This window comes from Schistocerca gregaria, chromosome 9 (genome assembly GCF_023897955.1).
Source record: "Schistocerca gregaria isolate iqSchGreg1 chromosome 9, iqSchGreg1.2, whole genome shotgun sequence".
NCBI lineage: Eukaryota > Metazoa > Arthropoda > Insecta > Orthoptera > Acrididae > Schistocerca > Schistocerca gregaria.
The window spans coordinates 89,406,769-89,416,876 of NC_064928.1; the positions used below are offsets into that span (position 1 = coordinate 89,406,769).

At 45.0% G+C, this 10,108-nt stretch overlaps 1 non-coding gene and 1 pseudogene across 1 annotated transcript; one reads left to right on the forward strand and one right to left on the reverse strand.

Annotated features, from left to right (window-relative positions):
* Positions 1–2,138: 2,138 nt before the first annotated feature.
* Trnat-cgu (transfer RNA threonine (anticodon CGU)) lies at positions 2,139–2,212 on the reverse strand. Its single transcript has one exon. It is a non-coding gene; the product is annotated as a tRNA-Thr (tRNA).
* A 6,499-nt stretch (positions 2,213–8,711) lies between these two features.
* LOC126292529 (5S ribosomal RNA) lies at positions 8,712–8,830 on the forward strand (annotated as a pseudogene).
* The last annotated feature ends 1,278 nt before the right edge of the window (positions 8,831–10,108 follow it).

Here is a 10,108-nt window from a genome sequence, read left to right on the forward strand (position 1 = left end):
CTAGAGGAAATGGTAAAGACTGCCAGTCTTGCTTGCGAGATTAAGTGGCAATTGACACTGAATAAAGAAGCGTGTAAAGTTATTCATATGAGTTCTAAAAGAATACCGCTAAATTTCGATTATCCGATAAGTCTCAGAAATCTGAAGACTGTAAATGCAACTACACTACCGGCCATTAGAATAGCTGCACCAAGAAGAAATGCAGATGACAAACGGGTATTCATTGGACAAATATACTGTACTAGAACTGACATGTGATGACATTTTCACGCAATTTGGGTGCATAGACCGTGAGAAATCAGTATCCAGAACAACCATCTCTGGCCGTAATAACGGCCTTTATACGCCTGGGCATTGAGTCAAACAGAGCTTGGATGGCGTGTACAGGTACAGCTGCCCACGCAGCTTCAACACGATACTACAGTTCATCAAGAGTAGTGACTGGCGTATTGTGACGATCCAGTTGCTCGGCCACTATTGACCAGACGTTTTCAATTGGTGAGGGACCAGGAGAATGTGCTGGCCAGTTCTGTTGTCGAACATTTTCTGTATCCATAAAGGCCCGTACAGGACCTGAAACATGCGGTCGTGCATTATTCTGCTGAAATTTAGGGTTTCGCAGGGATCGAATGAAGGGTAGAGTCACGGGTCGTAACACATCTGAAGCGTAACGTCCACTGTTCAAAGTGCCGTCAATGCGAACAAGAGGTGACCGAGACGTGTAACGAATGGCACCCCATACCATCACGCCGGGTGATACGCCAGTATGGCGATGACGAATACACGCTTCCAATGTGCGTTCACGGTGATGTCGCCCAACACGGATGCGACCATCATGATGCTGTAAACAGAACTTGGATTCATCCGAAAAAATGACGTTTTGCCATTCGTGCACCCAGGTTCGTCGTTGAGTACACCATCGCAGGCGCTCCTGTCTGTGATGCAGCGTCAAGGGTAACCGCAGTCATGGTCTCTGAGCTGATAGTCTGTGCTGCTGCAAACGTCGTCTAACTGTTCGTGCAGATGGTTGCTGTCTTGCAAACGTTTCCATCTGTTGACTCAGGGATAGAGACGTGGCTACACGATCCGTTACAGCCAAGCGAAGAAGATGCCTTTCTTCTCGACTGCTAGCGATACGAGACCGGTGGGATCCAGAACGGCGTTCCGTCTTACCCTCTTCAACCCACCGAGTCCATATTCCGCTAACAGTCATTGGATCTCGACCAACGCCAGCAGCAATATCGCGATGCGATACGATAAACCTCAGTCGCGATAGGCTACAATCCGACCTTTATCAACGTCGGAAACGTGATGGTACGCATTTCTCCTCCTTACAACACGAGGCATCGCAACAACGTTTCACCGGGCAACGCCGGTCAACTGCTGTTTGTGTATGAGAAGTAGGTTGGAAACTTTCCTCATGTCAGCACGTTGTAGGTGTCGCCACCGGCGCCAACCTTGTGTGAATGCTCTGAAAAGCTAATAATTTGCATATCACAGCATCTTCTTGCTGTCGGTTTAATTTCGTGTCTGTAGCACGTCATCTTCGTGGTGTTGCAATTTTAATGGCCAGTAGTGGAAGTACTTAGGGCTTACAATCACAAGTAAGCTAAATTGGATCGATCACATAGATAATGTTGTGGGTAGAGCAAACCAAAGACAGCCATTCATTGGCAGAACGCTTAGAAGGTGCAACAAGGGTACTAAAGAGACTGCTTACACCACGCTTGTCCGCCCTGTTCTGGAGTATTCCTGTGCGGTGTGGAATCCGCATCAGGTGAGACTGACGGGTAACATCGAAGAAGTTCAGAGAACGGTGGCTCGTTTTGTATTATCGCGAAATAGGGGAGATAGTGTCACAGACATGATACGTGAATTGGAGTGGCAATCATTAAAATAAAGGCGTTTTTCGTTGCGACGGGGTCTTCTGATAAAACTGCCATCACCAGTTTTCTCCTCCGATTGCGAAAACATTCTGTTGGTACCCATCTATATTGGGAGAAATGATCATCACGATAAAGTAAGAGAAATCAGGTCTCGCACAGAAAAAATTAAGTGCTCGTTTTCCCCGCGCGCCTTTCTAGGGTGGAACGGTAGAGACTGCTATAAGGTGAAACTTCCTGGCAGATTAAAACTGTCTGCCGGACCGAGACTCGAACTCGGGACCTTTGCCTTACGCGGGCAAGTGCTCTACCAATTGAGCTACCCAACAACTACTGACTCCATGTCCTCACAGCTTGAAGGTGGTTCATTGAACTCTTCCAGACACTTAATTGTGAATAGCGGAGTAATCACGTAGATGTAGATACGAGTCAAGCACACGCTTATGCAATATTAAGCAACAGGTAGTGGCATGACGTAACTTCTCGGTCACTGCGGCACTCGGTACTCGTCTTCAATTTCAACAAAATAGGTCTTAAAATTCTTCTTGAAAGAGAAAGAAAAAAACGAAGGGGTATGAAGAAACAAGAAATTCAAAAAAAAAAAAAAGGAACACCCTAACGTCACACAGAGCAAGATAGGAACTGCAGTGAGAACGCGGTGTAGGAATCACTGCCAAGCAATAGTCGCGGCGTCTAGACTGCACAGTGTCCAGTCAGCAAACGCGAGACTGCTACCACAGAGGGTGGGCCTTTAGCTAACTGCAGCCGAATCCGGCCGCGGCCTCACCTTTGTTTGGGCTTTTTCTTCGGTGGCTTTCTTTCCGCGGAGCATGACCGGCCTGCGGTGTCTTTGTCTAGCCGGCCGTACAATGGATCCGCTTCCTTTGTACGCAGTGCGTATGTGTGTGCGCGCGGGCTCGCAGTTAACTCTGCCCTGGCAGGACAATGACGCCCCCCTGTGTCCAGCTGGGGCCGCCGGGGTTCGCCTGAGAACCCGGCGACTCCACGTCGGTTCGCGGGTCGCGCCCTGCGTCGCGTAGAACCAACACCGACTCAAAGGAAGGCCTCGGCACTTGTTGTCACGTCAGCTAGGCACGGCGAACGCCAGGTGTGTTGCAGCCATACTCATTCATAACGGTGGTGTCTACCTCTCTGACACAGGAAGATGTCAAACTATTGGCGTTAGTTGACCAACACTCATTGTTCTAAGAGATTTCTGCAATCAATTAATTGTGCAATTCATTACACTTCTTAACAAATAGTGTACTCCAGAACTCAAATTTCCACCTGTTTTAAGGATTGACATACAAAAACAACTTCATGTCTAGCTGCAACAGAATTCGAGCTTCTTTACCTTATTTGTAAATGTGAGGAAGTTACGTTTGTACTCGGTTGCATTTACAAGAAACTGTGAACGTATTGGTGTTCTTCTTTAGGTATCTTGGTTGACTGTGGGGTGAGGAGCACTGAATGTAAATGAAATATCTTGCGATTGTACACGTTGGGGGAGGGGGTGGGGGACAGAAGAAGAGGCAGAAGAGAGATACTTGTTTAATCAAATAAAAATTTTTTTATCTCAAAGTTTCTCCTTTCAGCTGCAAGAGGGGAATATTTATCTTTTCTAATATGCATGTTTGAAAAGTTCAAGCTCAGTAGTATTTTCGGAGCATGAAGCTATTTTGTTTCCTGTTTAGAATTTACTTGAAAACGACTGTAATCTAATGACTGGCAACAGTTGGACATTTACACATGTAAATTAGTTCACATTTCCAGTGACGATCTCAAACGAAACTAAATAAATAAATAAATAAATAAATAAATAAATAAATAAATAAAAGAAACGATTTCATTGTAAGGGGGTTGGGATAAGTTTCGATAGCAAAATGGATCAAGTAAATATAGTTACTTGAATGTAAAATTTCCTAAGCTTGCAATGGGGCAAAGCGTCTTCTCATACTGATCTACGTTTGTTTCGACAGGATTCAGTAATACAGAACTATGATCTTCATTTGTAGCTTTACGATAGTAAGAAAATCTTTCATCTAAATAAAACTGCAGAATCCAAAACAATACCAAACATTTTTGTCCCAAAATAAGGAATTTATAGTGATAAGCACGCCCAGGCGCTTCTGCCTGCAACAGACCTGGCGTTCGCCGTGCCTAGCTGACGTGACGTCACAAACAAGCGCCGCGGCCTTCCTTTGAGTCGGTGTTATTTGGGCCGCTTCGTGGCTCCCTCTCTCTACATCCACACTCTAGAAGCCACTGGACAGTGCGTGGTGGGAGGTAGAAGGTGCGAATATAATCGTTTTTCTTTTGTATTCCATTCGTGTATTGATAAACGACTTCCTTTCGTACCTCATTCGCGAATCGAGCGGAGGAAAAATGCGTAAAGAGCGGTGTGTGTGCCACTAACATGTACGAAACAGTGTTCCTTCGGACACGTATGCGAAGGATCGTAACCGAGACGGGTGTCATGATTAATCAAGGAAAACCCCCAGTTGGGAAGCGGAGCCAAAATTAGTTGGTTACTGTCGAGTTGCAATTTACAATTTCTTTATTGATTACTTCAACCATTAAAAGTAATTTCTTTACCTCTTGACCAGGAACAGAGCCCAAAAGCTAGCAGGCATGAGTGCCTTTTCAAACAATTTACTTTACAGTTAACGGCCAAGCCATTTTACTTAAAACAACTTTGATAAAACATTTAATAACAAAATTAAAACTTTCCAAGTAAACAACACCACCAATTGCATACAATTTTGCTACCACACATGTAGGGAGCCACTTCTTTTAAATTTTGCCACAACAAGATATTAAATTACAAGGGCTCGCTAAGGGAGGCAGAACTAGCATTTTCAAAGAATACCAAGTAGATTAAAACAAAGTAAAGATACACTCATTCACCTTTCACAATAACTAACAATTTTAAAGTCACGTAATTTAAAAAAAAAAAAAACAATGAAAGGCAAACGTAACCTTTTTAAACAGTGGCCAAAAACAATGAGAGTAAAATACAACTATTTAATATTTTACAATAACTAACAACTTTAATACCATGTCCTGCCACCAAAATGTCCTGGGATAGAAATAATTAACCGACCGGGTGTAAGGGCGGTCACAATTACCTCCCGAAGGATGCTCAGGCTAGAAGCGGACTAACAGACCCAAAACGCCTCACAATCAGCAATCACATCGACCTCACTCGAGGCCAGGGGAGGAGGAATCAAATCAGGAACCATAATCCCTGCCCAAAAATACACTTCCTCCCAGGCAGGACTAATAAGAAGCGGAAAAGGTCACTGTCTATAAATACACAGGCGACAAAGACAGCAAACCGGAACGCAGGAGGCCACAAAGACGCTGGTTGCAGAAACCAAAATTCTTCAATTAACATCTAAACCTTTAACCAGCTTAACTTGCATTTTATGAGAGAAACAACAGGTGAACTGCGATGCAAAAGTTCCTCACACCCGACCGTGTCCACGTCGCTAGCGTACCCAACTGGGCACAGTCACGCAGCCACGCACTCTGTCACCGGAGCCCTCGTCTTCTCTGCACCCAAGGCGGCGAAATACCACTCCTCAGCTTAGGCGAGTTGCTAGTCCATCATTCCCGCCTCCAGACGGAAAACCAAGTAGTGACTCGGAACCACAGCCGTGGCCCCCGGGTGTTCACAGCGAGAGCTTACAGCCTTGTACCGTCAACTCGTCCCACACGTCTCGCACCGCCATGACAGACCACGCGGCTTTTCGGAACAACGGCCAACACTCCACTGCCACGCCACGCCGCGGTCTCATCGTACGACATTCTCTAATTCCCGATTTCAAAAACCGACCGACCGACTCGTCACCGCAAGGCAACCAACCGTCCAACCCCCCAAAGATCTTATTCCCTTTACACAAGGCTAACAGGAAGCAACGACTCGAAGATCGGTAAGACCAGACACGCCGCCAGAGGGGAACCTCAACAGAATCGTCCGCAGCGCAACGATAAATATGAAAAGAATAAATTAACAATGGAATGGAAAGACTCAGAACAATCTTAACAGCGCGATATATATTGAGAGGCGAAACACGCCTCAATAACATTGCATCACACTTCTTAATAACACAGACAGTACTCTGTCGTGTTTATTCGTCAATATTAGGTACTAGACTCTCAATAAATCTTTCCTTCCTAGAAGGGAATATGCGTAACGTACCAATGTAGGTTGTGAGACAAGGACTTCGACATGCGGACGTTTGAGTCTGGTCTTGATTCGTGCACTGATAGCCGAAGCGGTTAAGACCGTCTTTCGATGGTAAGCATTGAAAATACGATTTTTCGTCATCAACTCTGACCTGGACTTTTTTTCAGAAACTAAACGGAATACCATCTGGTGAGCAAGATGTATGAGACAGACGAAATACCCTCAGACTTCAAGAAGAATATAATAATTCAAATCCCAAAGAAAGGTGTTGACAGATGTGAAAATTACCGAACTATCAGTTTAATAAGTCACAGATGCAAAATACTAACACGAATTCTTTACAGACGAATGGAAAAACTAGAAGTAGCCGACCTCAGGGAAGATCAGTTTGGATTCCGTAGAAATGTTGGAACACGTGAGGCAATACTGACCCTACGACTTATCTTAGAAGAAAGATTAAGGAAAGGCAAACCTACGTTTCTAGCATTTGTAGGCTTGGAGAAAGATTTGACAATGTTGACTGGAATACTCTCTTTCAAATTCTAAAGGTGCAGGGGTAAAATACAGGGAGCGAAAAGCTGTTTACAATTTGTAAGGAAACCATATGGCAGTTATAAGAGTCGAGAAACACGAAAGGGAAGCAGCAGTTGGGAAGGGAGTGAGAGAGGGTTGTAGTCTCTCCCCAATGTTATTCAATCTGTATATTGAGCAAGCAGTAAAGGAAACAAAAGAAAAATTCGGAGTAGGTATTAAAATCCATGGAGAAGAAATTAAAACTTCGAGGTTCGCCTATAACATTGTAATTCTGTCAGAGACGGCAAAGGACTGAGAAGAGCAGTTGAAGGGAATCGACAGTGTCTTGAAAGGAGGGTGTAAGATGAACATCAACAAAAGCAAAACGAGGATAATGGAATGTAGTCAAATTAAGTCGGGTGATTGTGAGGGATTTAGATTAGGAAATGAGGCACTTAAAGTAATAAAGGAGTTTTGCTATTTGGGGAGTAAAATAACTGATGATGGTCGAAGTAGAGAGGATATAAAATGTAGACTGCCAATGGAAAGGAAAGTGTTTCTCAAGAAGCAAAATTTGTTAACATCGAGTATAGATTTAAGTGTCAGGAAGTCGTTTCTGAAAGTATTTGTATGGAGTGAAGCCATATATGGAAGTGAAACATGGACGGTAAATAGTTTGGACAAGAAGAGAATAGAAGCTTTCGAAATGTGGAGCTACAGAAGAATGCTGAAGATTAGATGGGCAGATCACAATACTAATGAGGAGGTACTGAACAGAATTGGGGAGGAGTTTGTGGCACAACTTGACAAGAAGAATGGACCGGTTGGTATGACATGTTCTGTGGCATCAAGCGATCACCAGTTTAGTATTGGAGGGCAGCGTGGAGGGTAAAAATCGTAGAGGGAGACCAAGAGATGAATACACTGAACAGATTCAGAAGGAAGTAGCTTGCAGTAGCTAGTGGGAGATGAAGAAGCTTGCTCAGGATAGAGTAGCATGGAGAGCTGCATCAAACCACTCTCAGGACTGAAGACCACAACAACAACAACGAAACATACAGCAAGAAGTTGAAACACATGTCACTTTATTTTCGACATAGCTCGTCCTTGCACAACTTAAGCAAAATCGGCGGCCCACATGTCTCGCCCTCTCCCTTCTACGACCCCTTCTAACTGAGCTCACGTGACGACAGGCGAACCAGGAATAACACACCGCGAGCGGTCGCACATCTCTCGGCGGCAAACTGGAAGTTCTCGTCCAAGTGTAAGCGCACTCTGTCTTCGAGGGCGTCACACTTCAGCTGAATCGTAAAGGAGGTGGGCAGTTTCCAGGCCTATATACCGTACCTGGAGGCGGTGTTTTTACATTCGGCAACCAGCTTCCCGTATAGCTCTTTGGCGTTTTCCCCCCTCTCAAGATCTGGAAACTAATCAAAGTTGAAACATCCAATTTTCGAAGAGGATGCTCCATTTTGGATTTCATGCTGTTGCGGCTCTGCAATTTAGGTGGTCTACACTGCACTTCTTCTAGAGACTTGTTTTCCCGGAGCACAGTCGCAAACACATAAAAAGTAGATAAAACAAGGCGAACAGCAGTATTAAACTTGACGAGAAAGAATCCATCTGTTCACACACACAAGACAGAATACACAGCAAAGTTGGTTACGAGCGCAAACATAACAGTGTCGTGAACCGTGTTGCCGAGTCGGACCATTCAGTTCGTAAACAAACAGTAACTGACGATTGCATCATTCGTTCTCGGTGGCCGAGTATTCAAGAGGTCGTCTCATCGGGCTTCCCTCACTGTGGCCTGGGTAAAGGAGGGGAGGCGAAATGACACCGGCTTACACGAACTCCACGAGTTTAATCCGCCCAACACACCGTCTTTACGTTCCCGAACGCTGCAACTGGCAGTTGACCTGCGATTTCCTCTTGCCCACGCCTCGCAACACGCAACTGAGCCGTATTGTAGCAGCGCAGCAATGGTAAGTAAAACGGGTGTTAGTACATTTTTATCGCAAAGATTACAAAAATGAAATTCCTTACCTCCAATACCTAACTGACCGATACATGGCGAAAAAAATCATCAAATAAAAAATTTTGATGACTATATAGCGAACAGTGGCAACGGCCTTGCCGCAGTGGATACACCGGTTCCCCGTCAGATCACCGAAGTTAAGCACTGTCGGGCGTGGCCGGCACTTGGATGGGTGACCATCCGAACTGCCATGCGCTGTTGTCATTTTTCGGGGTGGACTCAGACCTCATGATGCCAATTGAGGAGCTACTCGACCGATCAGTAGCGGCTCCGGTCAAAGAAAACCTTCATAATGACCGGGAGAGCGGTGTGCTGACCACACGCCCCTCCTATCCGCATCCTCATTGAGGATGACACGGCGGTCGGATGATACCGATGGGCCACTTGTGGTCTCAAGACGGAGCGCATATAGCGAACACTACATTTATTCAGAAGACTTTTAACGACAACGTTTGAACTTTGTACGAAACACTCTTCAATAAATGCAAGCTATCCACTTTGCAATTAAGCAATTTTGTTCTGGAAGAATATTTCTTTGATTTTTCTGTCACTTTTCGCTACGGAAGCAGAGCCTACACTATTTAGCCGAACGTAGCGGTCTGCACACTTTTCAAGTTAGAAAAATGTTGATCTTAAACTGGAGTGAAAACTGTGGCATACATTTGACGTTCTCCAAAAAAGAAGATGACTGTTCTTGCCTAGCTACGATCGGTATTTTTTTTTTAACTGAACAGAAGTGTAACACTATATATACACACTACTGGCCATTACAATTGCTACACGAAGAAGAAATGCAGATGATAAACGGGCATTCATTGGACAAATATATTACATTAGAACTGAATTCTAATTAGTTTGTCACGCAATTTGGGTGCATAGATCCTGAGAAACTAGTACCCAGAACAACCACCTCTGGCCGTAATAACGGCCTTGATACTTCTGGGCATTGAGTCAAACATAGCTTGGATGGCGAGTACAGGTACAGCTGCCCATGCAGCTTCAACACGACACCACAGTTCATCAAGAGTAGTGACTGGCGTATTAAGACGAACCAGTTCTTCGGCCACTATTGACCAGATATTTTCAATTGGTGAGAGATCTGGAGAATGTGCTGGCCAGGGCAGCAGCTGAACATTTTCTGTATCCAGAAAGGCCCGTACAGGACCTGCAACATGCGGTCGGGCATTATCCTGGTGAAATGTAGAGTTTACCAGGGATCCCATAAGGGTAGAGCCACGGGTCGTAACACATCTGAAATGTAACGTCCACTGTTCAAAGTGCGTACGCCGGGTGATGCGTCAGTATGCCGATGACGAATACACGCTTCCAATGTGCGTTCACCGCCATGTCGCCACACACGGATGCCATCATCATGCTGTAAACAGAACCTGGATTCATCCGAAAAAATGACGAATTGCCATTCGTGCACCCAGATTCGTCGTTGAGTACACCATCGCAGGCGCTCCTGTCTGTGATGCAGCG